Source organism: Panthera uncia, chromosome D4 (assembly GCF_023721935.1).
Source record: "Panthera uncia isolate 11264 chromosome D4, Puncia_PCG_1.0, whole genome shotgun sequence".
NCBI lineage: Eukaryota > Metazoa > Chordata > Mammalia > Carnivora > Felidae > Panthera > Panthera uncia.
The window spans coordinates 2,480,522-2,508,214 of record NC_064807.1 but is presented as its reverse complement, the minus strand read 5'-3'; the positions used below and the strand labels follow the sequence as shown (position 1 = coordinate 2,508,214).

General features: G+C 45.9%; 1 protein-coding gene and 1 pseudogene across 1 annotated transcript in view; one reads left to right on the top strand and one right to left on the bottom strand.

Annotated features, from left to right (window-relative positions):
* Positions 1–27,693, bottom strand: part of NXNL2 (nucleoredoxin like 2) — a 211,395-nt gene that overhangs the window by 127,072 nt on the left and 56,630 nt on the right. The window lies entirely within an intron of this gene.
* LOC125929021 (voltage-dependent anion-selective channel protein 1-like) lies at positions 17,228–18,017 on the top strand (annotated as a pseudogene).

Here is a 27,693-nt window from a genome sequence, read left to right as displayed (position 1 = left end):
GTTGTTGAGGGGGACAGGCTACCTTTGAAGGACAGTCTGCCTGCCCCCCCTCCACCAGGGCCAGCCTGGGATCAGGTTCTGGGGTTGGGGAGCTGGTTGTTGAGGGCTGGGTCAGCGGGGGAGGCATGGGTCCTGCGCCCCCTTCTAGGGCCCTCTGGTGTCCCCCTGTATCAGGACAGGCAACGATCTTGGGACCCACTCTTGGCAAATTGCCGCGGCCCAACCCAGCGGTAGCTGCTGTGAGGACCCGCACCCCCGGGGAGGAGCATGAGCTAGGCTGGGGGGAGGCTGCCCCCTGGTGGTTGGTCCCGCTCATTCCCTTCTTGGCACGTGGAACAAGGTGCCGGCATGCGATACCTGCGTTTATTGTAACTACCTGTGTCCCCGTGGAGGGTAGGCGTTGTTGCACGGCTGCTCACAGAGGTGTCCCGTGCACCTGGACACTGCTGGCTGATAGCGGGAGCTCAGTGAATGTTTGCTGGTCAAATGGTTCACTGGGACACAAATGTACTCCGGCCCCAGATGACCGGCTGAGGTACTGCCCCCAGGCTGGGCATCGATGTCCAATGTGCCCCGTGACCACGTGTGGTACCACAGGTGCTGCCCTGTGCTTCCAGGAAGATGCTGGGTAGGTCCTCCCCCAGAGGGCCCAGTCTGTCCTTCCAGTGACCATGAACCCCATTTATCCAGGCACACAAGACATATTTATTTCCCGGGCTGAGGCATCCTGCAGGGAGGTTCATTACATGGAGACATGAACAAACAATACGTGAATTCCCAGGGACTTCTCTTCTAGGTGTGCAGTGAACTCTTGCTGGATGGACATCATCTGAAACGCCAGAGAGCGGGTCAGACACTCTCCGGTCTTTGCCTTGGTTCAAACCAATGGATGCTTTGGCTGTATTGGGGCCATAACAGAACTCTGACCATTCAGGTAATGGACATCGCCCCAAGTGCACCTTTTGTTGGCCTGGCCACACACAGGTAAAATTAGATCCTGGAAACCAGAGTGCAGGGAGTGTCTGGTCAAGCCTCACCGGCCAGTTCTCACAACCTCCAGGCCCTCCTGCCGGCATCCATCCCCTGCAGAAGCGAGGGCCCATAAGACTCCAATTCCATGACCTCACATCCCCAGATACAAGACCCACGACTCCTCCAGCTTCACCTTAGGGTCAAGGAGAACCTCCTGGTCACCGGACCCGACATTCTCTCCTGTGGCCACGGCTTGGGCTGCACTGTTGCTCAGAGCCTGGACTGAGCCTGCCCTGCCTCCGCGGGCTTCACCCGCACCTGCAGGCTGACCCCTCTGCGGTTCAGGCAGAAGCCGACTCACCTCTGGCTCCACGGTCTCTCCATCCCCATCCCTACGGTTACTCTGGGAAACTACGAGATTTTTGTGCGCAACCGTTTTTCCATGGAAATTTCAGGAGTGGAACGTGTGAATGAGCCATGCGTTGCTTATTGCCAAGGAGTCTGGGGGAACCCAAAACTCGGATCACAGGGTCTCCGACAGGTCGCCTCCTCCCCACGCCTCCTCCTGACACATTGTGGCTGTCTGCGAGGTCAGCCAACAGCCCAGCAGACACGAATCCTCCTTCCGGAAATCCCACACCTGGTGCAACCTGAGCAGTCAGTGGTGCACACGGGAGCGTCAGCACCCTGCTGCCCCATCTGGGGACAGGTGTGGCGCCAAGGTCGTGGGGAAGAAGGGGGAGGGGAGAGGCAGACAGCCACCCGGTGTGCGGTCCCACTAGGAATCTGCCAGAGCTGGGCAGTGGAGCAGGAGCGGAGCTGGGGGTCCCTCCCAGGCTCCTGCTGAAGATTTCCACGGCGTATCTGACGAGCATCTCCAAGAACGAACCGGATGGGCTATCCACCCCACTTCACAGCAAGAGTCGTGGCATACCCCAGGAACGTAAACTTCGTTTCTTCTTCATAAAAACGTATGGACGCATACGATGGTGCATCTTACATGTCAACTGGACTGGACTGCAGATGCCCAGGTACGTGGTTAAACACGATCTACGTTCACGGCGTGCCTGTCTGGTGCTTTGTAAATGGTCCGCACTACGATGCTCATCAAGACCCAAGATTTGAAAATCGTCAGGCTCTCCCCTACGCTGACTGAACCAGAAACCCTGGAGACTGGGCCCAGGAATGCTCGTCGTTGATTCTGAGGCTCACCGATTCCAGAGCTGTTGAACAGAGCCCTGGAGTGAGGTTTTTCATTCCCAGTGTTTTACAGGCACTCGTGGGCAGAAGACAGAGGCTGACATCCTTGCCGGAACAAGTCAACAAACAGCCTCTCTGTCCAGGGCACTGCGTGCAATGCCCGGCCCTCTAGGGAGAAACGGTATTTATGAACACGCTCACCCTGTAAAAATAATACTCCCCTTACAGAGGGGTTTATGTGAACTCGGTGGTTCATCTCCTAGGATGCAAACTCCGTCTACACCTACTGTCTCAGGTCAGCCGTCTCTTCCCGACCCTCTCCGACTCCAGCACAAACCAGGTTCATCTCTCACTCAGAAATGTGCCCCAGTTTCCTGACTCAGTTTCCTGCCCCAGTATCCTCCCCTTCGGAAGCCCCACCGAGCTGTTCTCCACCTTGAAGCCAGAGGCATCTTCCTGAAAATCTCAGTTGCTTAGAACAATCCTTGCTTTAAGGATTACTATTTCTCACAGTATAAAGATCAAAATTCCTAATAATTGTATGGAAGCGCAAAAGACCCCAAATAGCTAAAGAAATCTTGAGGACAAAGAGCAAAGTGGGAGGCATCACACTTCCTGATTCCAAACTGTACTACAAAGCTGTGGTAATCAAAACAGTTTGGTACTAGCCTAAAAACAGACGTGCATACCAATGGAGTGGAATCAAGAGCCCAGAAATACACCCATGCTTATATGGCCACTTAATCTATGACGAAGGAGCAAAAACATACAACAGGCAGGGACAATCCCTTTGGTAAATGGTGTTGGGGGAGACTGGACATCCACATGCATACAAATGAAACCAGACCCCTATTTATATCATAAACACAAAAGCCAACTAAAATGAATTAAATATTTGAACATAAGACCTAAAACCATAAAACTTCTAGAAGGAAATGTAGGAAGTAAGCCTCTTGACAATGATTTTTTGGATTCGACATCAAATACAAAAGCAACAAAAACAAAAATAAGCATGTGGGACCACATCAAACTTAAAAAGCTTCTGCACAGCAAAGGAAGCCATCAACAAAATTAAGAGGCCAACTACAGAATGGGAGAAGAGATCTGCAAATCATATATCTGAGAATGGGTTAATATCCAAAATATATAAAGAACTCACATAACTCAATGGCAAAAAAAAAAAAAATCTGATTTAAAACAGGTACTGAATAGACATTTTCTCCAAAGAAGACATCCAGATGGCCAACGGACATGTGAAAAGATGCTCAACATGACTCATCATCAGGGAAATGCAATTCAAAACCACGATGAGATACCACCTCACACCTGTCAGAACGGCTAACATTAACAACTCAGGAGACAACAGATGCTGGCGAGGACGTGGAGAAAAAGGGACCCTCCTGCACTGTTGGTGGGAATGCAAACTGGTGCAGCCGCTCAGGAGAATAGTTTGGAAATTCCTCAGAAAGTTAAAAATAGAACTACCCCACATCCAGTAACCCCATTCTGGGTACAACCCACAGGAAGTGAAAACAGGATCTGGAGGGGAACCTGCGCTCTATGTACTTGCAGCCACCGTCCAATGCGGGAACAGCCTAAGTTTCATCCACGGACAAATGAAAAGACAAAGGAGCAGTGGTGGGGGGAGCCGCCAAGTGCGGGCAGCCGCGGGGAGGAGTGTGGATTTGATCCAGAGGGCACAGGGAGCCTCACGGACGGTCCAGCCGGGACTGTCCTTCTCAGCCTTGGTCTCCACTCCAGGCACCAGCCCGCGGGGTGCTCCTCATACCCCCACCTGGACTCAGGTTCCCGTGACGCCAGTTCTAGACCAGGATGGGGGTCCGCAGGAGCAGCCGACCAGGACAAGCTCTGGGCTCTATGCCTGGGGCGGGGAGATCTGTCGCACTCCTGGGGCGTGATGGTGCATCTTATATGTCAACTGGACTGGACCGCGGATGCCCAGGTACGTGGTTAAACGTGATGCCCACCCCCGGGCGGTTCACACCTGAATCTGCACTGAGCAAAGCGGTGAGGGTGGGCCTCGTCCAGTGCACTGAGGCATAAATACGGCAGAAAGGGGAGTGACCCCTCTCCTCCTGGCTGCTGAGCGGGGCCCAGTCTCTCTGCCCCAGGATCAGAATGTGCACCTGCTGTGCTCGCGCTCTAGGGCCTCCCGCTCGGGTTCCGACCCACGCCACCAGCTCCCGGGTCTGCGGCTGCGGGTCTCCAAAGCCACACAAGCCATTCCTTACAGTGCGTGCACAAGTACACACACAGGAACACACACGCACACCACACATATACACACGCACATTCCCAGTTGCTCACGTGCTTTTTCCCCGTCTCCCCACTGCTCCTTCTTCCTTTCTAAAGGGGAGCACCTACAGAGGAGGGCATGCCAGGTTCCCTCTGCCCAGCCCTGCCTCCCGGCCACTCCTGCCCTCCGAGACCCACCCCTTCTCTGAGGCTGAGCTCCCGGCCCTGCCATGCCTCTCACCAGCAGCTGAGGTGGGCACACGTCTCTCCTCTCCGCACGGGGAGTCAGCGATGCCTGAGGTCCCACGCCCCACCTGACCCCATTGCCCTTCCCCGACTATCGGGACTCCAAGCTACTTTGTGTCCAGGCACCTTCTGCTCCCTCCTGGAAGGGCCTGATGAGCAAGGGAGCCTCAGCTCTCTGAGAGCTCAGAGTGGGTGCCTGTCGTTCAAGACGCTGAATTCATACCCCACTTTGTTTCAGAGTCATACAGATGTAAATGCATGCATGATACTAAGCATATATATGCATGTGCAGACACAGGCTTAGAAAAGTGATCGGGAGGACATTCACTACCATGTCTGGGTAGTACGTTCGCAGGTGACTTCTTAGTATCCTGCATTATCCAGTTTGGGTACGAGCAGTAGGCAGCAATTTTAGAACACAGAAAGACAGGATACAGAAAGTGCTTGTAACTTTAATTTGTATTTAAAGAAAATCATGTCGTATTTTGAAACCTGACTTTAGGGAAAACTTTGGCCGTGCCATCGTCTTCATTCCATAAAGGTTCAGTGACAGGGCAACGACCATAAAAATGCGCCTGTGTCCAAACAATGTCTGGGCAGTTGGTATCACAAGCTGGTACTTCTCCAAAACATTTCTCAAAACTGTGCTGAGGGCCAGGGTGAAAAGAAAATGTGGCTCTTTTAGAGGACTCTTTTTCCAAATAAAGGCTTTGATTTATAAAAAGGATATTATAAGACTTCACATCATCATTTTGAGCAGCAGTCGGTTTCTTGACAAATATACCTCCCGGGAGAAGAGTTTTGCCTTATAATCAACCCAGAAAGTAACAGCACGTGAAAGACAGAGCCACAGTGATAAGCAGGCAAACGGTGCGGGGACGTGGTTTCAGGTCCACCCGGTGGACATGGCAGGGGTGGGTGAGGCGCCGAGATGGGGAAATGTCCACAGGGAGGCCACGTCTCCCAGCCGTGCACGACTTTGGGGGCGTGTCGAAACCGGTCCTGGAACTCAGTGAGGCTGCCCGCAAGGCTGACCCGTTCCAAGGCCGTGCACGCTGCTCCAGGACAGGCTTCTGTCTGGGCACATGGAGGGCGGCATCCACGCCCGGACTCCTGCGCTGCCCCCTTCTGGGGGCTCTGTGAAGTCACAGCTGTTTTCCTAATCACTTTCTCCCTCTCGCTCTCTTATGTGTACAGGGGAACTCTCCAGAGGTCACACGACGAGGGGTATCACGACAGAGGCCACACAATGAGGGGTATCACGACAGAGGTCACATGACGGGGAGTATCACTGAAGGCAGAAGGAGATTCTTAACGAACAGGCACTGAAGGACCTTTAATAGGCAGGCGTTAAAAATATTTGCAAATGTAAAATGATGTCCCTCTTTCTCACCAAGTTTTTTTATTTTTATTAAGTTAGTTATTTTTGTTAAAAGATGTCATCTATTTTAGCACGTGATAGTTTATTATTCTTATTTATACATAAGTTAATATACGTCCATTTCTTTAATTTTTAAAATGACAAATATCCATAGCCATAACCTGCATGAACAAAAATCGGTGGGACCCTCGATAATCTTCATGAACAGAAAACTGGCCTGACACCAAACCTTTGAGTACCACTCTCAGGAGGAGTAGCAACTTCGACTACCGCCCTTAGCAGGAGTAACGACAAAGTGATTTGTAGTGGGCTCGTTTTACCTGGCCCTGAGTGGGCGAGGTGTTGGGGGACAGGTGCGGTGGCTTCCCAGGGAGGCGACGGCCAGGCCCGACCTCTCCCAGAAGCCCCCTCTCCCGCACATTTCTGGTCAGGGCGCCGCAGACAGGCCCGCCTGCGGCAGCCGCGTATCCCTCACTCACGGCCCTCGCCTGGTGGCTCACCCCACGGGCACCCACTGCTGCCCTCTCCCCCCGCACCCCGTCAGCAGGCCTGACTCCTGCGCCAGAGGCGTGTGTCCAGCTCGTCGATGAAAGGCCCTGACCTCCAGCTGCACGTCCCGTGAACTGCAGGCTCCAGCCCGACACAGAGACAGCCGCCTCGGCCCACAGCCCCACAGCGGCACAGGTCCCCATAACAGCCACTCCTCGGGCCACCCCAGGGCGGCAACCAGGACCCGGCTCAGGGCGGGAAGAAGAGCACGCGCAGACACAGGAAGGCGTGGATGGAGGTCCCCCGGGAAGACAGGATGACCTCCTCACAGTGAGATTATGCCTTTTCGATTTGGGCTTCTGAAGTCGCCTATCCCTCCAAAGGCTGAGGGTCGCACGCGGGGCCGTGTCGCTCAGGAGAGGTGCGAGGCAGGACTCATTTGAAACCATGGCTCTGGCCTTCACGCCCGGTAACACGCCCGCTGGCGGGTCACGCAAGTTGGGGAGAGGGTGCTTGTGGGGTTGCTCTGGGCATCTGTGCAGGACACGCGGCCTCGGTGGGGAAGAAAGCTTCACGTGCACGTCTACGACGTCTACGCTCTGCCTTCCAGCCACTCCCTCCTTTGCTTTCACTTACCCTCCATGTGACCAGCACGGATTCTGTGGGCAAATGCATACACGTTTCTATTTGAAGAACGTATTAGTTAGCTATCGCAGCATAACAACTTACCCCAGAACAGAGTGGCCGAAACCAGATGCTAGCAACTCACAAAGTCGTCTCTGAGAGTCAGGAGTCTTGGAACGACTCAGCGGGGTCTCTTTGACTTAGGGTCTCTCGGCCAGGGCTGCGGTCTGGAATGTCTACTTCTAGGAAACAGCTACTCCGAAGTTCAATCAGATGGCTACCAGCCAGAGGCCTCATCATGTGGAATTCTCCACAGGATAGCAGATGGTGACAAGGTGGCTGGCTTTCCCAGAGTAAGTGATCACCAGTGATCTTTTATAGCCTAATCTCAAGTGATACGACATCACTCCTGCCACATCCTACTGGCCACATAGAACAATACACTATACAACCGTGTGATGACAAGCACGCAGGGCACGAATCCCACAAGGCGGGATCCCTGGGGACCATCACGGAGGCAGCTATTACAGGGAATCCATCACCTTATGGCCTGGGGAGAGACTGGACAGTGAGGGCATCATCTTCAAGCAAAACAAGTAATTACCCTTTATATTCACACATTAATGACTTCCTTCACTTGATTTTCATGGGAAAAATACTGTGACATCAGCAAGGGAATATTATCATTTCTATTTTGCAGATAAGGAAAATAAAGCAAAAGAGATCTTTGGCTTGCCCAAAGTCATCAGGCGACGATGCACCAACTGGGTCTAGAACTCTCAGCCGACTGGGTTTCCCCCTCTGCTTCCCCATCACAGAGCGAGGCAACAAGAAGCCAGGACACAGCCCCCTCCCACGGAAAAGGAAGAAGAATGGCCAGCAGGCAGCGGATAGAGAAGGAGAGCTCCTACACTGCAGTGAGCAGTTTTCAAACAATGCCCGCTCTCCCTGCCCCAACAAGGGGAAAATGGTGCCATCTTTGACCACTTCCTGTGTGCACACAAATATTGGACAGAAGTTTCCCAATTTTGAATTTTTATCCTAAAAACTTTTCCTAAAATCTGCAACCTGGTGTCAACTGTCCAGCAAGAGCTGGCAGCAAATGACAGAAAAGCCAGACCCAGCGTGCCTGGGTGGCTCAGTCGGTTAAGCATCCAACTTCGGCTCAGGTCATGATCTCACAGCTTGTGAGTTCAAGCCCGGCGTTGGGCTCTGTGCTGACGGCTCAGAGCCTGGAGCCTGCTTCAGATTCATTCATTCATTCATTCATTCATTCATTCATATTCTCTCTCTCTCTCTCTCTCTCTCTCTCTCTCTCTCAAAAATAAATAAACATTAGAAAAAGAAAGAAAGAAAGAAACACCAGACCTAGCAGGATATTTAGTCAAATGCCTTGTGGGTATTTTGTGATGTGCTTGAGATCACTCCATGTTATACAAATGCATATTCCTGTATATTTGACTAAACACACTGGTGTTTCCAGCAATTCCCCAAGGAGTCCAAGACCCTCCAGAGGTCCGCTTCTTGAACAAGGTCGCTACCACTGAAGATGAGACCCAACCCAGCTTGACACCTCTCCTGTATAATAAGATGCTGGTCTGTGGCTTCCTTGAAAACATTGTTGGGAGAAATTTAAGACATTCTTCCCCAGAAGAATACATATTGGGGAAACATCTGCCCAGCACCCCCCCTCCCCAAGCCAGCTTAACTTTCTCTCCTCTCAGTGAGCCAATGAGGAAGGGGACGATCCTCTTGCCACCTGGGGATCCGTTATCTTCCTCTCTGAGGTGTCACGTGAGCCTGGCATCAGCAACCCCCACGGGCTATCAGCTCCTCCAGGACAGGAATCCTGCATCCTTAGCTCCACACGACAGCTAGGCATGGAAGTAACGCCTCGTTCGCAAGTCTCTGGAAGCCTGAGCCCACTTCCCAAGCTTTCTCATTACGGCCTTTCTCAGTCAGGATTCCACAATACAATTAGCCTACAGACACGTGGTCTGAAGGGACTATTTTCTCAATTTTCCCAAGAATTCTCCGTAGCTGGGGTCACTGTAGAAGGGGGAGAGGTAAAGCTAATTTACGGCGTATGTTGGTTGACTTGGGGAAATGGGCTTTATTCTAGCAAGCATCCTTGTTGAGAAGAGTCCACTGAGGTTTCCCAGCTAACCTGGCTTGTGGTAGGAGCCCACAGGGTGGGTGGGGGTCTCGGCTCTGCCTGGGAAGGACCATCGAGCCACACTCGAGCCCCCACGGTGAGCACAAAACCTAAACTCCACAAGCACGGAAAGTGAATCCATGCTCGCCAAAGACTAGGGGTGAAGGGGTGGGGAGGACTGCATGTGGTCACAAGGGACTCTTCTGAGGCGGTGGAAATGTTCTAAAATTGGGTAATAGTGGTGATAGTTGCACAACTCTATAAATAAACTAAAACTCACTGGAGCATACAGTTAAAACGAGTGAAATTTTATGGTATGTGAATTCTATCTTAAAAAAGCATTGTAAAAAAGAATCTATTTACCCATAAATATCTACCGTAGGGACACTAAGCAAACAGATGTGAAAGGAAAGAGCTCAGGATGAAGTGAACCACAGACTGACTTAGCGCCAGAGTCACACCATTGCCAAGAACAAAGATGGTGAACACAGTCACGTAGTAAAGAGAGACTTTTTTAATGTTCCCTCTTCAGTGGTTTCCTCCCCACATCCTATAAAAGTGTTCAATTAAAAACAAACAAAAAACTTCTCTCAAAACTACTCACCCTCCTAGGCACCGCATACCTACTTCCAGTCACGGCCAAGCTTCTCAACGTCTCTGTTTTCAATTCCTACTGATCCATGAGTTCATTTATGCAACAAGTATGTAGCAAACGTCTATCCTGTGACCAAACGTTTGCTCAGTACGTAAAGTAATAAAATACAGAACATATTCTCTCTTAAGAAACTCATTCCTGAGTGATGAAAGCAAAAATTGTTAGGGTAAGGAACTCCACAAATCCACATCTGCATAAAAATCAATGGAACAAAAAAGAGGCAGAATAAACTCCTTTGGAACTCTGGAATCTGCCCCAAACCTTGTGGTAACCTGGGGGACATTCATTCCAGAAAAATGCCTGAATATCTGTAAGCAACATTTCAACTTACCCTAGCCCCGCAGGGTAAGTACCGCAGGACTCAAATGAGTGTTAGCCTTTAAAATAACAGAGGGGCGGCCGGGTGGCTCAGTCAGTTGGGCGGCCGACTTCGTCTCAGGTCATGATCTTGCAGTCTGTGAGTTTGAGCCCCGCATCAGGCTCCACGCTGACGGCTTGGAGCCTGGAGCCTGCTTCAGATTCTGTGTCTCCCTCTGTCTCTGCCCTTCCCCATTCGCATTCTGTCTCTCTCTTTCAAAGGTGAATAAATCTTTTTAAAAAAGAATAAATTTTTAAAAAATAAAATAAAATAACAGAGTACATCCTGGGATGGGCACCAGAGGGGCAGAATGGACCTTACTTGAAAAGAATTGCCATTATTTGATCTGTTTGGAGATTTCTTGGAAGACATGCTCAGAGGGCTTGGGTTTCTGGCCTAATGATAAAGCTGCTATCTGGGAGTCACTTGTTGAAAACCTTTCCAGGCATATGTTTTAGTCACTGATGCATGAGGCAGTGGCTAATGGATCACAAATACATTGGCCAAAACGGCAGGGCAGAAAGACTAGGGAATAAGGAGCTTTGGGGAATAAGGGCTGTGAAAAGCTCCCACATATTTCTGGGACTCTAGAAGACCACATGCATGCCCAAGGCTACATACAGGCTCAGGAGAGACTGTAAGCTCTCACCTGTGGCTGACCCTGAGGCTCTGGGAAAGCTAAGTGTTGAAGCTATGCCCCAACACCAGCCCCTCAGTAAACACTGGGAGTTGGGGGGGTTGTTTGTTTTTTTGTCCTGGTCATTTAAAGAATCTCTGCTAAATCATTAGCTGACCACTAAGCTAACGGGGCAGACAGTTCAGCAGCCATACGTGACAAAGAATACAGATTTACAAAATTCATTCAGAAAAGTCACTAAACAAACAACCACTACCCACTACTACAATAAGAAGCAAGAACAACAAACCTGGGGAAGGGGGAGAGTGCAAAGCTGTCACGCTATAATATACAAAACGTAAAGTTTTCAACAAAAAATTATGAGGCATGCCAAGAAACAAGAAAGTATGGCCCATACACAGAGGGACAGGGATCAGTCAATAAGAACTCACTGAAAAAGTCCAGATGTTGGACTTACTATTACTAGCATAAAATCAGCTATTTTAAATATGCTCAAAGAGATAAAGGAAACACTGTGTGACAAAAACTAGAGTATGGGAATGATGGCCCATCAAATAAAGACTATCAATAAAGAGAAAGAAATTATGAAAAGAAGCCAACTGGAAATTCTGGAGATAAAAAGTACGATAACTGAAATGAGAGATTCAGTAAAAGAGTTCCATAGCAGATTTGAATAGGCAAAAGAACGAATCCGTAAATTTGAAGATAAGAAAGACAATTAGGCATATCCAGTCTGAGGAACAGAAAAAAATGAAAGAATGAATACAAATTAACAAAACCTCAGCTATTTGGGGGACACCATCAGGCACACCAATATATGTCTATTGAGACTCAGAAGGAGGGGAAAGAGAGAGAGGTCAAAAGTTTATCATGAGAAACAATAGCTGAAAATCTCCCAAATTTGATAAAAGACATGAATCTATCTACCAATTTGCTCAACAAGACCCAAACAGGATAAATTCAAAGACAGCCACACCAGATATACCATAAAACCAGAGACAGAGACTCCTGAAGCATGAGAGGACAGACTCATCATGGGTAAAACATCCTCAATAAGGAAGGTTAACAGCTGATGTATCATCAGAAAGCAGAAAGGCCATGGGATAGTGAGATAATGTACTCAAAGTACTGGAATTTAAACACTGAAAAGCAAGAATTCTGTATCCAGCCAAACTGTCCTTCAGAAGTGCAGGAGAAGATTTCTGGTTTCTGATGAACCTAGAAGCCATCATTCCTATCTTCACAAGAAGAAACTGAAAATCAACAACTATACTTGGGCCCATCAGAGAATTGAGGTCATGGGGCAAAGCACTGCTCAAAAAGTTTGGGGAGATGGGCAGGAGCCATACCAGGTTCCCAGGATCGGAGAAAAATCACCTCCTGCTTATGGCAGGATGAAGAGAAAGTAGCAATTCTGAAACACACCCGGGTACCTGTATTTTTACAGCCTGTCCTGGGAAGAAACTATTTCACCAAAGCCTAACTTATTGGATTTTCCAAAGCCTATCACCTGGGGGAAAGAAAACACACAACCACAGCCACCTCTAGCCTTCCACAGAGGAACGGGAATACCCAAACTGTGGGGGTAAGCTTAGGAATCCCCCGGGCTTACACCAATGAGTTAACAAGGCATAAAGACATACAAAGTCATAAATGCTCACACCCGAGTTTGGGTAAACCAGATTGGCAGTCCAAGAATAGGGCAAAGACACCCCAAGAATAGGGAGGCACAAAGGTGCCAGGAATAGGGAGGTGCAAAGGCACCCCCAAATAGGGAGGGGGTGCTAAGCCCCCAAAAATAGAGAGAGGCAAAGTCCTGAAATAGAAACGGCACAAAGGTGCCCAATACACAGGAATAACAAGATTAGATATTCAGGGTGAAAGCACCCCAAATGTAGTACTATAGCAGAAAGCTGCTTTTATAGGAGAACAGGGCCAGGTTAGGTAAATTGGTGAATTGGACTTTGGACCACTGCGCTGCAGGCAAAGCAGCCCAGAGTGGAGATGGTTAACAAAAGAAAAGGTGGCTTATTAACCCTGAGGTTATTTCCCCTATCTGTCTCATCCCCTAGGCTGGCAAAGATAAACAGGCACAGTGCCTTCTGTCTGCTGTTAACAACCATCTACCCATCTGCCCGGCGCCTGGATTTGTTTCATATTGACCCAAACCCCAAACACTGTATATCTTCAAAATCCTCTTTCCCCCCTCATATCCACAAGTTAATGTTCCTAGTTTACTTGCCTCTTTGTACATGCCCATCATGTTTGCAAGCCTTTTGATCTGAATAAATATGGAGCAAGGACCCTTATTCAGGGCTCTTGTCTTTTTCCCGGACATGAGCCATCTCTTGTTTTAATCCTGCATCTGCTCTTTTGCTAGACAAGAGAACTTTAGACTTAGAGTCTACGACACCAAATCAGTTACTTTTAGCCTGTCACATCTAAGAGGGTAAAAACCCAAGGAACACTTGTAGAAGTCATGGCCCAGGGGGGTACAGGCTCACTAAAAGACTGGGGTCTAGTCATAGGACTATAAAATGTTTCCCTTGTATAAGAACCAAAGAATACAATGGGAAGAATTGCATCTTTTAGATTTTATTTAAAAAGGGTCTCTAGGGGCCCCTGGGTGGCTCAATCGGTTGAGTGTCCAATTGTGGCTCAGGTCATGATCTCACAGCTCGTGAGTGTGAGCCCCGCATCAGGCTCTGTGCTGACAGCTCAGAGCCTGGAGCCTGCTTGAGATTCTGTGTCTCCCTCTCCCTCTGCTCCTCCCCCACTTGTACTTTCTCTCTCTCAAAAATAAATAAACATTTTAAAAATAATAATAAATTAAAAATAAATAAATATACAAATAAAGAGTCTCTAGGGAAACCAAAATACACAGGGGAGACAACAACAAGGACACAGAGGAACCATCAGCCTCTCACAGCTACAGCCACAGCACCCAGGAAGCACAGCCTGGCTCCAAGTCAGATAAGCTCCACACCAAACGCCCATTTACTGCAATTCCTTTCACCTGGGAAAACATGTCCAGCTTTCCACAAAAAATTACAAGGCACACGAAAGAGCAAAACAGAGCAGGTGTCAGAACCAGACTCAGATGTGGAAGAGATGTTGGAACGAGCAGACTGGGAGTTCAAAACCACAGCTGATGCACGTAGAGTTCTAATGAAAATGGTGAACAACAAGCAAAAACAAATGGGCAATGAAAGTAGAGATGAAAACTATAAGAAAGAGTTTTTTTAAAATAGTAGAAATCAAAAACACTATAAAAACAGTTAATACACAGATCAGGGTGGCTAATGAAGGAGGAGACAACAATAAACTTGAAGAAATGCCAATAGGGAGTTCCAAAACTGCAATGCAAAAAGAAAAAAAAACTAATAACAGGATGGAATGGCCTATCCAAGATCTGTGGGATAATTACAAGAGGTAAACCATACCTGTGATGGAAACACCAGAAGAGGAGAACGGGAGCAAGGAAGAACAGAAAAAATACTGAAGCCTTGGTGACAGAATTCTTCAAAATTAAGGACAGACACCAAACCACAAATCCAGAAAGCTAACAGTCCATCAAGCAGGATATATACCTTAAAAAATCGACACCTAGGCATATCATATTCAAACTGCAGAAAGTCAAAGACAAAGAAAAAATCTTGGAAGAAGCTGAAAGGAGGTGGGGGAACACCTTACACACAGAAAAGCAAGAGAAAGAATGACACTGGACTTCCCTTCAGAAACCATGCAAGCGATAGAGAGGAGTAAAATATTTAAAGGGTTAAAGAAAAAACACACCAACCTAGAATTCTGTATTCAGCAAAACTATCCTTCAAAAATAAAGGAGAAATAAGGATCTACTCAGACAAACAAAACTTGAGGGAATTTGGTAGCAGTAGACCTGCCTTGCAAGAAGCATTAAAAGAGGATCATCAGAAAAAAAGAAAAATATAGGTCAGAAGCTCAGATCTACATAAAGAAAGGAAGAGTGTTACAGAAAATATAAATGAAGGTAAAAATATAATATTTTATTTTTCTTATTCTTAATTGATGTAAGAGAGTACAGTTTGTTCAAAATAATGATAGCAGCACCAAATTTGGTGACTATAGTTTGCTGCTCAGTGAAATGAATGGCAGAAATGTTATAAAGGATGGGGGGAGGGGGTGGGAGACTCCATGTAAGATCCTTGCACTACTCATGAAATAGCACAGTCTTATCTGACAGTAGATGTGGCTTAGTTGTAAACGCATATTGAAAACTCAAGGGCAACCACTAAGAAAAGTAATAAAAGAAGAACAATTGATATGCTGAGAAGGACAATTAAATCATATAAATGTTCCATTAAAACTAGAGAATGCAGGAAAAAAGTGGAAGACAAAGGAACAAAGAGCAAAAGCAACAAATGAAAACAAATATGGTCAATATTAATCAAACTATATAAATTATCCTTTCTAAAAAAAATTTTTAACGTTTGTTTTTGAGAAAGAGAGAGACAGAGTGTGGGGGAGGGGTGGCAGGGGCAGAGAGAGAGGGAGACACAGAATGTGAAGCAGGTTCCAGGCTCCGAGCTGTCAGCACAGAGCCCGATGCAGGGCTTGAACCCATGAACCGGGAGATCATGACCTGAGCCAAAGTCGGACTCTCAACCAACTGAGCCACCCAGGTGCCCCATAAATTACTCTTTTAAACATCAACGGTCAAAACATACCAAAAAAAATACAGAGGCTATTGAATTGGGATTAAAAAATAAGGCCCAACTACATGCTGTCTACAAGAAACCTATTCTAAATACAAAGACACAGATAAAATAACAGTGAAGGGGTGGATAAAGATAAACCATGCTAACACTCACCGAAAGAAAACTGGAGTAGTAATAATTTCAGACAAAGCAGACATCAGAGCAAGTCAAATTATCAGGATAAAGAAGGGCATTCATTCTATGATGACCAAGTGGTCAATTCTCCAAGAAGACACAATAATCTTTAATGTGTGTGTACCTAAAAACAGAGAGTCAAAATACATGAAGCAGAAACTAATAGAACTAAAATAAATGAATGAGTCCACTACTGATTTTTGAGACGCCTGCATGCCGCTGTCAGTAATGGACAGATCAGTGGGCAAAAAACCAATGAGGACATGGTTGAACTGAACAACACCATCAATCAACTGTATCTAATTGACATTTAAAGAATTCTTTACCAACAGCAGAATATATATCCTTCTCAGGCTCACATAGAACATGCACCAAGACAGACCACATTCTGAGTCATGAAACACACATGTTTGCTTTCTGACCGCAGTGGAACAAACTAGAAATCAGTAACAGAAGGAGAGCTGGAAAATCCCCAAATCCTTGGTGATGAAAAAACTCAGTGACACATGGGTCATAGCAGTGTCAAGACAAATTCTTTTTAATATTTTCAACTAAATAAAATACAACTTATCAAAATTTGTAGGATGTAGGGAAAATAGTGCTTGGAGGAAAGTTTATATTGTTGAAAGCATACGCTAGAAAAGATGAAAGTTCTAAATCAATCATCTAAGCTTCCACCTTAGAAAACTGGAAAGAGAAGAAAAAATTAAATCCAAAGTAATAAAGAAGAAGAGGAATTACAAAATTACAGCAAAAATTTATGAAATTGAACAGAGATAATCAACAAAGAAAGTCAACAAAACCAAAAGCTGGTTGTTGTTTTTTTTTTAATACCTAATACTTTTTAAAAAATTTATTTATTTTTGAGAAAGGGAGAGACAGAGCACAAGCAAGGGAGGGGCAGAGAGCGAGAGAGTTGAGGCACAGAATCTGAAGCAGGCTCCAAGCTCCGAGCTGTTGGCACAGAACCTGACGTGGGGCTTGAACTCACAAGCTGTGAGATCATGACCTGAGCTGAAGTTGGACACTTAACCGACTGAGCCACCCAGGTGCTCCAAAAGCTAATTCTTTGAAAAGATTGAAAAAATTGAAAAACTTCTAGCCAAGCAATTAAAAAAAAAAAAAAAAAAAAAGCAAAGACACAAATTACTATTATCAAAAATAAAAGAAGGGCCATCACTACTGATCCTGTGGACGTTAAAAGGATGACAAAGGAATACTATAAACAACTCTATGGCCCTAAATTTAATCTCCCATATAAATGCATCAAATTCCTTAAAAGACAATTTATAAAATTCACACAAGAAAAACAGACAGGCACTGAAGCCCCGCCCCCTGCCGCCCCAGCTGCCCATAAGCAAAAGACGGCTGTGCCTCCCGTGTATGCACGTCTTGGCAAATCTGCCAGGATCGTCTTCACCAAGGGCTATGGATTTACCTTTAAAAAAAAAAAAAAAACAGATCTGAAAACAAAATCTGAGAATGGTCTGGAATCTACCGGCTCAGGCTCAGCCAACCCTGAGGCCACCGAAGTGACAGGCAATCTGGAAACCAAGTACAGATGGACTAAATATGGTCTGACATTTGGGGAGAGATGGAATCTGACCACACGCTAGGCACCAACATTACTGTGGGAGATCACCTACACTGGGCGGAGGCGGTGGAGATGATAAATTTGAGGCAGGATACAGGCGGGAGCACATCAGCCTAGATTTCGACATCACCAGGCCTTCAATCCAGGGTGCTGTGTGCTGAGTTACCAGGGTTGGCTGGCTGGCCATCAGACAAATCTTGAGACCATAAATTCCCAAGAGACCCAGAGAAACTTTGCAGTTGGCTACAGGACTGAAGAATTCCAGCCTCGCATCAATGTTAATGACAGGACAGGGTCTGGAGGCTCTGTTTGCCAGAAGCTGAACAAGAAGTTGGAAAAGTCTGCCAGTCTCAGTTGGACAGCAGGAAACAGTGACACTCACTTTGGAATACCAGCCAAGTATCAGATCGACCCTGAAACCTGCTTCCTGGTGAAAGGGAATGGCTCCAGCCTGATGGGTCCAGGGTACATCCAGATTGTGAAGCCGGGTATCAAACCAATGTCGTCAGCTCTGCCAGACAGCAAGAACGTCAATGCCGGGGCTACCAGCTTGGTCTGGGACTGGAACTTCCAGCATAAATGAATACCATACAATTGTTTGATTTAAAATTATTTTGCAGCATAGCTAACTTCGGAACTTAGCGTGCCTTTCAATATTGCACATCTGGATGCGATTTTGCTGAACACCATGTTAGACCTCCAAGTTAAAGATGATTCAGCTTGAAGGTGTTACCATTTCAAAGGTACATAAGAAATCTGATTCCAAAAACATCCTTTCACCTGTAGTCTTAGGGGGAACTCACAAAGTACGAAGGCACTTTGTAAATCCATATCAAGTACATGAATGAAATTGTGACTTTCTGAGACTTAAACCTGGGTTTCCCACCCTGAATGAGGAGAGGCTCCTTGTTTGATGCTGTGCACAAACTCATCTGAAAGGGGTTTCTAGGAAGAATCTTCATGACCTCTTTCTACCCTACTCCACCACGTCCTTGACACCAAAGCAGTCTGTGGGGTACAGTCGAGTTTCTTCTATGCCATTTTGGGATAGAGAGGGTGGGTGCGATGAAGGCGACGATTCAGGACTTAATCCTCTCTCTTGCTGGTTTGCTGCCCTCGCCCCAAGAGCTCCAACTGCAAGCTGGGAAGAGTGTCTGTCACTGCAGTCACATGGTGACAATCCCTGGGATCTAAATCTGACTTCCGCTGCACGGTCACCACTCGGCAGTTTAGAAGCTTATTGGTTTCATTGTCGTCTTCCCTTTTGTTTGGAGTTAGACTCCCCTTCAAATGCTTTAATTATCATCACTTAAAATAAAACTTGAATAAAATATTGAAACAGAAGGAGAGCCTCAGGATGATCGCTGTCACCGCTCCCATTCAACATAGTACTAGAAGTCCCGTCTAGAGCAATCAGGTAAGACAAAGAAGTCAAAGGCATTCCAGTTGGAAAGGACGATGTAAAAATGTCACTATTTGCAAATGATATGATCTTATATATTGAAAACCCCAAAGACTCAACTAAAAAACTATTCAATCTAATCAATGTATTCAGTGAAGCTGCAGGATGTAAAATCAATACACAGAAACAAGTTGCATTTCAATATACTGACAAAGAAATAGCTGAAAAAAATAGAGAAAACTATCCCATTTACAATCGCATTAAAAACAATGAAATACCTAGGAATAAATTTAACCAAGGAAGTGAAAGATCCTTACAAGAAAACTACAAGGCGCGGTTGAAAGAAACCAAAGAAGACACAAACAAATGGCTCATGGAATGGAAGAGTTAATATTATTAAAAGTCCATGCTACCCAAAGCCAGCTGTAAGTTCAGTGCCATCCCTATCAAATCGCCAAGGAATTTTTCACAGGAATAGAATAAACAATCTTAAAATTGGTATTGAACCATAAAAGGCCCCAAATAGCCAAAGCTATCATGAGAAAGAACAAAGGTGGAAGCATCACGCTCCCTGATTTCACACTACACTACAAAGCTGTAGTAATTAAAGCAATATGGTACTGGCACAAAAACAGATACACAGAGCAGAACAGACAGCTCAGAATTAAACAACTCAATTAGTTAGTACTTGATAAGGCCCAAGGACATCCAATGGGGAAAGAACAGTCTCTTCAACAAACGGTGTTGGGAAAACTGGTTAACTACATGGAGAAAAATGAAATTGGACCCCTATCTTAAAATACTCACAAAAATTAACTCAAAATGGACCAGAAACTTAAATGGAAGACCTAATACTATAAAATTCCTAGAAAAAACATATACAAGCTCATTGACATTGGTCTTGGCAGTGATTTTTTTGACATGACTCCAAATGGACAAACAACTAAGGACTAAATCAACAAGGGGGCTACATCAAACCTAAATGCTTCTGCACTACAAAAGAAACAACAAAATAAAAAGGTAACCTAAACAATGGGAGAGAATATTTGCAAACCATGGATCAGGTAAGAGGTTAAGATTCAACGTTTACAAAGAACTCATACGACTCAATAACAAGAAAAGCCAACAATCCGATTCAACCATGAGCAGACGAGCTAAATGGGCATTTTTTGAAGAAGACATCTAGACGGCCAACAGGTATGTGGAAAGATGCTCAACATCACTCACCATTAGGGAAATGCAAATCAAAACCACAACGAGATGTCACCTTATGCCTGTCAGAATCGCTATCAAGAAAACAAGAGATACCAAGTATCGGTGAGGATGCAGAGAAAAGGGAGCACTTGTTCACTGCTACCTGCATTGTAAACTGGCCCAGCCACTTTAGAGAACAGTATGGAGGTTCCTCAAGAAATTAACAATAGAATTACCACACAGCTCAGCAATCCCACTTGTGGGTATGTACCCAAAGGAAATGACAACAGGTTATGAAAGCTGTATCTGCACTCCCATGTTGATGGCAGAATTATTGACAGTAGCCAAGGTACAGAAACAACATAAGTTCCAAGGATGGGTGAATGGATAAAGAAGACACACACACACACACACACACACACACACACACACATACACACACAAATGGACTACTACTCAGCCGTAAGAAAAAAATCATATCCTGCCATTTGCAACAACAGGGATGGATCCTGAGGACATTATGTTAAGTGAGGTAAGTCGTACAGACAAAAACAAATACTATATGATATTCCTTAAATGTGGGACCTAAAACAAACAACCGAACTTGAGAAGACAGTGGATGTGGTTGGTGGTTACAAAGGTTGGGGGTGGGAAATGGCAGAGGTGTTGTCTGAAGGTTGTTCGAGGGTGCATACTTGCAGCCTGTAGATAAATCAGCCCTGAAGATGTAATTAATACACAGTACAGGGATCACAGACTCCCCCCCCCCAAAAAAAACCCCACAATTATAAAAATTAAACTTGCTAAGAAACTAGATCTTAAGTGTTCCCATCACTAGAAGAAATGGAAATTACGCGAGGCAGGAGAGGTGTTAGCTAGTGCTCCAGCGGCCATCATATTGCCCTATGAATGCATCACATCAGTATGCTGTAACCTTAAACTTACATAATGTTATAGGTCACTTACATCTCAATTCAAAAAAATAGGAAGAGAGATCTTCCATTCTCTCTCCCTCCTCTCCCTAGCCACCTCCCCCTCTCCTCCTTCTTCTCCCCCTTCCTCTCTCCCTTCCTCCTCTCCCTTGCTCCCTCCCCTTCCTCTCCCCTCTCCCTCCTTCACACATGCACCAATGAAAGGCCGTGTGAGCACAGAGGATTTGACCATCTGCATTCAAGCCCGGAATAGACCTCTCACCAGACAGAACGTGAGCACATGTTCTGGGTTCTCCTCCCGCCTGTCAGGCATATCTACTCAGTCTCCTCCCTGAGTCCCCTTTGCCTGCCCTTGGGGAGGGGTCCTGTTCTCCCTCGCTAATGTCTCCTTGGACCCAGCTGTGCACTCCTTGGCTGCACTCCACCTCTTGTACTTCTCTCCCTTGCTCTCCAGAGCCGTGTGTCCCTCTGCCCACAGGGCAGTGCACATGGGACACTCCCAGGCTGTTCAGGTTCCACGCAGCTGATGTCGGATTCCTCGTCTTCCACCGCACAGCTCATGCTCTGCCCACACTTCCGATATGTGTAACAGAATAACTGCAAACCTAGTAGTAAGACGTCCAACCCCAGCATCCAAAGCACAACACTGGACACCTCTGCGGCCCTCATCCTCTGCCTCAACGCTCAGTATTCAAAGGGCCACTAAATCCTGTGGATTAGCCTCCTGATGTGGCCCTTCCCTAGTGCAAATCTTCATCGTCTCTTTCCTGGGCTTTTACTGTAGCTCCTAAATGGATTTCCCCCTTTTTTTCTCCTTTCAGTTCACCCTCCACATTGCAACAGAAGTGACCTTTCCAAAATGAACGTGGTCTTGTTAGTCCAAATACTACCACTCAAGACATGCGCATACACACGCACACACACACACACACACACACACACACAGAAGTAATGCCAAGTGCATTACTTCGGTGTTTAAACATTGCTGAATACTGGAAGGCTAAAAATGGATGCTCCCCTTACCTGCCAGGCAGTGCCTTCTTCCAGACCCAGTGAAAATACCTCACTTTTTGTAAAAACTTCCCTTAACATTTCTCTTAAAGCCCCACAGACATGATGACACCTCTTCTTGTGCCCTAACCTACACACACACACACACACACACACACACACACACACACACACACCTTACCTCTTACCCCAACCAACCCCTAAGCTATCAACATCTCCCTCAAACTCCAAGGCCCTCGAAGGATGGGCTGTGGTGTTGGTTCCTGTATCCCCGGTGCATTCATCACTGACATGTAGTGGATAAGAACTCAAGAGATGTTTTCACTTCATTTTATTGATTGATTGATTGATTGATTTAATGTTTATTTATTTCTTTTTGACAGGGACAGAGCATGAGCAGGCGAGGGGCAGAGACAGGAGAGAGACTCCCAAGCAGGCTCTGCATGGTCAACACAGAGCCTAATGCAGGACTCAAACTCACAAACTGTGAGATCATGACCTGAACCAAAATCAAGAGTCAGACGCACAACTCACTGAGCTCCCAGGAACCCTAAAAATACATTTTTATCACACATACACATAAAGATATGTTTGTATTACCAGCAAGTTTCACTTAAAAGCATATACTCTTTTTTTATTTTTTTTAATGCTTATTTATTATTTTTGAGAGAGTGAACGAGACAGAGTGCAAGTGGGGAAGGGCAGAGATAGGAAGACACAGAATCCGAAGCAAGCTCCAGGCTCCAAGCTGTCAGCACAGAGCCCGACATGGGGCTCAAACTCATGAACCATGAGATCATGACCTGAGCCCAAGCTGGATGCTTAACTGACTGAGCCACCCAAGTGCCCTGATATTTTCACTTTAGAACTAGGAGAAAATAAGAAAATATCTAAGTTTTGGGAAAGGCTAAAAGATCATCTTCAACTTGAAAAATGGAAGCTGGGGAGGGATTTAAATGTATGTTCAAATGAATTCCACATGGTGAAAAAAAATGCTCTTCGAGCCCAGAAGACCAGGCCTCTCTGCTGACAACCAGCTGTGGGGACTCAGCCTCACTGGGCCTACGCTTCTGCTTCTGTACATCACAAAGCTGTTCTCTGTGACCCTCCACCCACACACTGAGAACAGTAAATATATACAAATACTGCACATCGCATTGTACACCTGCAAGTAATTTGATGCTATGTCAATTAGACCTCAACTTAATGAAACAGAATAAAGAAAAACACATAAAGGTCAGCAGAAGGGACTCTGTCAGAATCAAGAAAACCTTTCCCTGGAGTAGAAGCTGTTGAGGAAGGAGAAACCTGACAGGGCCATGGACAGTCGTCTCCTGAAGGCCTGATTAGCAGGGCGTTTTCATCCATCCTGAAGGATTTGTGTTGTGTTCTTCCTGGAGGTGGTGGTGAGGCTGGTGGGGTGGGACTGGAGGGCGGAGCCAGATTCCCCAATCCTGAACCTTTCTGAGATTCTGAAAAACATTTCATGTCTGAGAATGATCAATAAAACGAGTCATTATGAATGCTTCTTGCCATCAAATAATCATGGCTGGTAATCCCATAAAGGGTAGCATGTTATGGCATAAGGGGGGGTACTTTTTGTTTAAAAAAAAAAAGTAGAATTCTATAACTAAATAACTAAACTAACTAACTAAATAATTAACAAAAATTCTATAACTCCAGATACAATTGGGGATGTATTTTCATAGCATTTGAGCTTTTCCTCTAGAAATCAGCAAGGGATGAGCTCTCTGCTTTGTCTTAAGGGAACTGTGTGCCAGGACAAATTTACCACTTTCTACAAAAGACACAAAAATCCAAGAGCAGCTGTGGCCTCTGTCGAGTTCTGCCATGACTCCTTTCTGAGTCTATATTTGACACGATCTGATGGAGTGAGATCACATGCCCGGAGTAAACTCAGCCCAGAGCATCAGCCTTGACTGACTTCCAGAAGCAGTAATAAGCCTTCCCACTGTTGGCCAGTTTCCTTGTCCATTTGCGGTACGCCTCAAAGCTACGGAAACACAGAATGTAGGTGGAATCGAGACATCTGTACCTACACTCCGATGTGCTCCACAGACTGTGTCCTGTAGAAAAAGATCGATCCCTTAAAATATTAACTGTGGTCATTTTCCCAAGGATCCATACAAAGGAAAAACAACAGCTTCCAGTAGCCATCTCCCTCACTGTGCTGTTTCACTGGGAGAAATAAATTCTGAATTTCTCACAGCTGTGGAAAATGGCAAATTCCACCATGGCAACAGAAAAATAACCCTAGTAGGTAAAGATATTTGAGCCAAGTTAGACTTTGGGAACTCAGTGCCCTGGTCTTGGGACAAGGCCAGGGAAACGGGCTCCATGCCCATTTATGGAAACTGGGTTCGAGCTGGGTGGGGCGTGGGCACATGTTGGACGTGACAAGGTTGACATGTGCATCCCAGTGACCATAGCCTGCCCTGGCCCAGGGCGAAGATGTGCGGCCGCCCCTTCCCAGACGACGCTGGACACTCGGCCTGCGAGGATGAACATCCTTGCCCCATGATGCCGGAAGGGCGGGCCAGAAGGGGGATGCATCAACTGGTCTGGGCGAGGCCAAGCTGCTCTGTTTGGTTCCTGAGGTTTGCACCCATTCAAATGCAGCTCGATGTTCCTTCCCACCCCATGGGCTCCCATCCCAAGCCAGGTTAGCTGGGAAGCCTCAGTGGGCCCTTCTCAACAAGGATGCTGCTAGAATAAAGCCCATCTCCCCAAGGCAACCAACATATATCACAAATTAGCTTATCTCCTCTCCTTCTACAGCAGTACTAGCTATGGAGCATTCTTGGGGAAACTGAGAAAACAGTCCTTCAGATGACTCCCCTGCGGCCTGTCTCCTGTGGAACTCGGCTGGAAATGGCTGTTAATTAGAAAGCCTCAGGAATGGGATCAGGCCTTCTGAACTTCTGACCCAGACCCCAGTCTAGAACGCAGCTGGGGGTTGGGGCTGTTTTCTGGGTCTTCTCCGGGCTTGGAATGGAGGTCATGCCTCGTGCCTGCCAAGATTTCACAGCCCCAGCTGACCCTGCCGTCCCTGCGCAGACCCACCACCACACCCCTCCTGCTGCCTGGGGGAGCCACTCATACTAACAAAACATTTCATTGCTTCATCTGGTTTCTGTCCCATATGTGACAACTCAGGGTGAGCTCCATGCTGACACAGGTAGGCTGAAAATCTTGGTCAAGGGCAAGGATTTATACAGAGTGTGCTTATACCATTTCTCTTTTTTAAAATAACTCTTCACTGGCTTTGTGGTGCGGAGGTTACAAGTGTGGGCCTTGAAATAGAACAGAGTCTGGCATCACTCCTTGTCATGTAAGTTCTGTGTTCTCAGGCTGCTCGGCCTCTCCACCTTGGACATGAGGCAATGGAGAACAGTATACCTGAGAAGTGGAAAACCAGCAGGGTGAGTCCCCTAAAGGCTGACCTGAGAGAGTTACATGAGGCAGGGAACATGGTCGCAGGAGAAGGAGGCTGGCGGGCTCCCGGATCTAGAGGCAGAGCCGGGAGTCCAGGGGATGAAGGTGGCTCCAGTTCACAAAACAGGGCACCAAGGAGAAGAGAGTGACAGGTGACTCCAGAGACCTGCAGAGGGTTGCCCTGAGCATCCCTCCCGAGTGCAGGAGGACACTCCCCGAGGCTGATTCCAGGACGGAAGGATAGCGAGAACTGGGACCAGCGCTCACCCAGGGCCAGGACCGTGGTGTGATTCTGCCAGCCAGGCCCGAATCGTCTGCAGATCACAGGTTCATGGGTAGGGCACTCAGGTAATTCTCACCACAGCACTGGGGGTGATTCACCGAAGACAACGCTGCTGAGGTCACAAATCTAAAAACAAATCTTAAAAGGCTAGAAAGAATCAAACTGACTCTGTGAAATACAACTGTCCCAGAACAAAGCTCAAGAATATTTATGAGGATACAAAAATATCCAGCACCCAGCAAGGTAAAATTCACAGTGCCTGACATCCAATCAAAAACTGTTAGGCATGCAAAGCAGCTTATAGATATAAGTCAGAATGAGGAGAAAAGTCAATCAATTAAACCAACCCAGCATGAACACAGATGGGAGAATTCACAAAAAGGGATGTTAAAACAGTGATTATAAATGTTTTCTGTATGTTTTAAAAGTTAAGTAGAGACATGGAAAACATATTTCTAAAGCCACCCAGATCAAACTTTATACATGAAAACTACAATGTCTCTGGGAAAAATGAACTAGATGAAACTAATGGCAGATTAGACATTTCAGAGGGAAAGATAGTGGCTGTGGAAGCATGGCAACAGATAATTTATTCACATGGGAACTGGAGGAAATGATAAAAAAATAACGAAATCAGAAAGAATCAGTAAGTTGTGGGACAACTTCACTAGGCCTAATATACATTTGGTTGTAGTCCCTAAAGGAGAAGGGAATGAGGAGGACAAAAAAAAATTTTGGGAAGAAACCATGAACAAAATTTTCCAGATTGGATAAATACCCCCGGATACATGAAACTCAATGACATTTGAGCACAAGAAACAAGAAGAAAATGACACCGACGTACATCATAATCAAATTGCTCAAAAACCAGCAATGAGGATAAAATATTTTCTAAGTCAGAGAAAAACACATTAGGTACAGAGGGGAAAGGTGCACATGACAGCAGATTTCTCGTCAAAAACTATGCAACTGGGAAGCAGAGAAATAACATCAGCAAAATAGTGAAAGAAAAAAAATTGTTAATCTAGAACTCAACACCCAGCAAAAAACACCTTTAATTTTAAAAAAGGCAAAATTCAAACTATTTCAAATTCACAAATGATGACAGAACTCTTCACCGGCAGGCCCACACTTTAGTAAATATTAAAGCATATCACTCAGGCAGATGGATAATAATGTCAGATGGAAACAAGGATCTAACAAAGAAACAAAACACCAAAAATGGTAACTACATGAGTGAACATACACGATTTTTTCATATTATTTCAATCTTTTAAAAAGACAATTGTTCCAACAAAAATAAGAACTATAGATTTTAAGATTTCTAATGTGCATATTAGATAATGTGTGGTGACAATCCCATTAAGGGTGGCAGGAGAAATGAAAGCATGCGACTGTCACACTCTTATATTACATGTACAGTGGTACATCATCACTTGAAAGTAAACTCTGATAAGTATACCCCTAACCCTAAATGAACCCCCAGAAAAACAAAACAAGGAGTTATCCCTAATTATTCAATGAAGAGAGAAGACATAAATCACTAATAATGGGAATCAGAAGCGACATCACCACAGAATCCACATATGTTAAAAAGATAATACGGAAAACTATTAACTTTATGCTAATAAATTTCATAACTTAGATGAAGTAAAGAAAAAAACTGACAGAAATAAAATAGATAAAAGAATACATGAAAAGCAATAAAATTCACCATTCTAAGTAGGTTCGGAGACTCAGAATCCTTGGAGTTTGCCCCACATGTCAGGATGGGGTGACTGCCTTCTGCATTAGCTTGCTATTTAATTCAAATCTTGAAAGCAAGCCCATTTCCATGAAGTTGGCCAAGACACTCCCATGTGCAGAGATTTAACTTGTGGTTAAAACTGTTCCCACAAAGGAAACTCTAGAAAATTAAAGAGGAAGGAATACATCCCAACCTATTTTATGAGGCCAGGTACACTGGTACCAAAACCA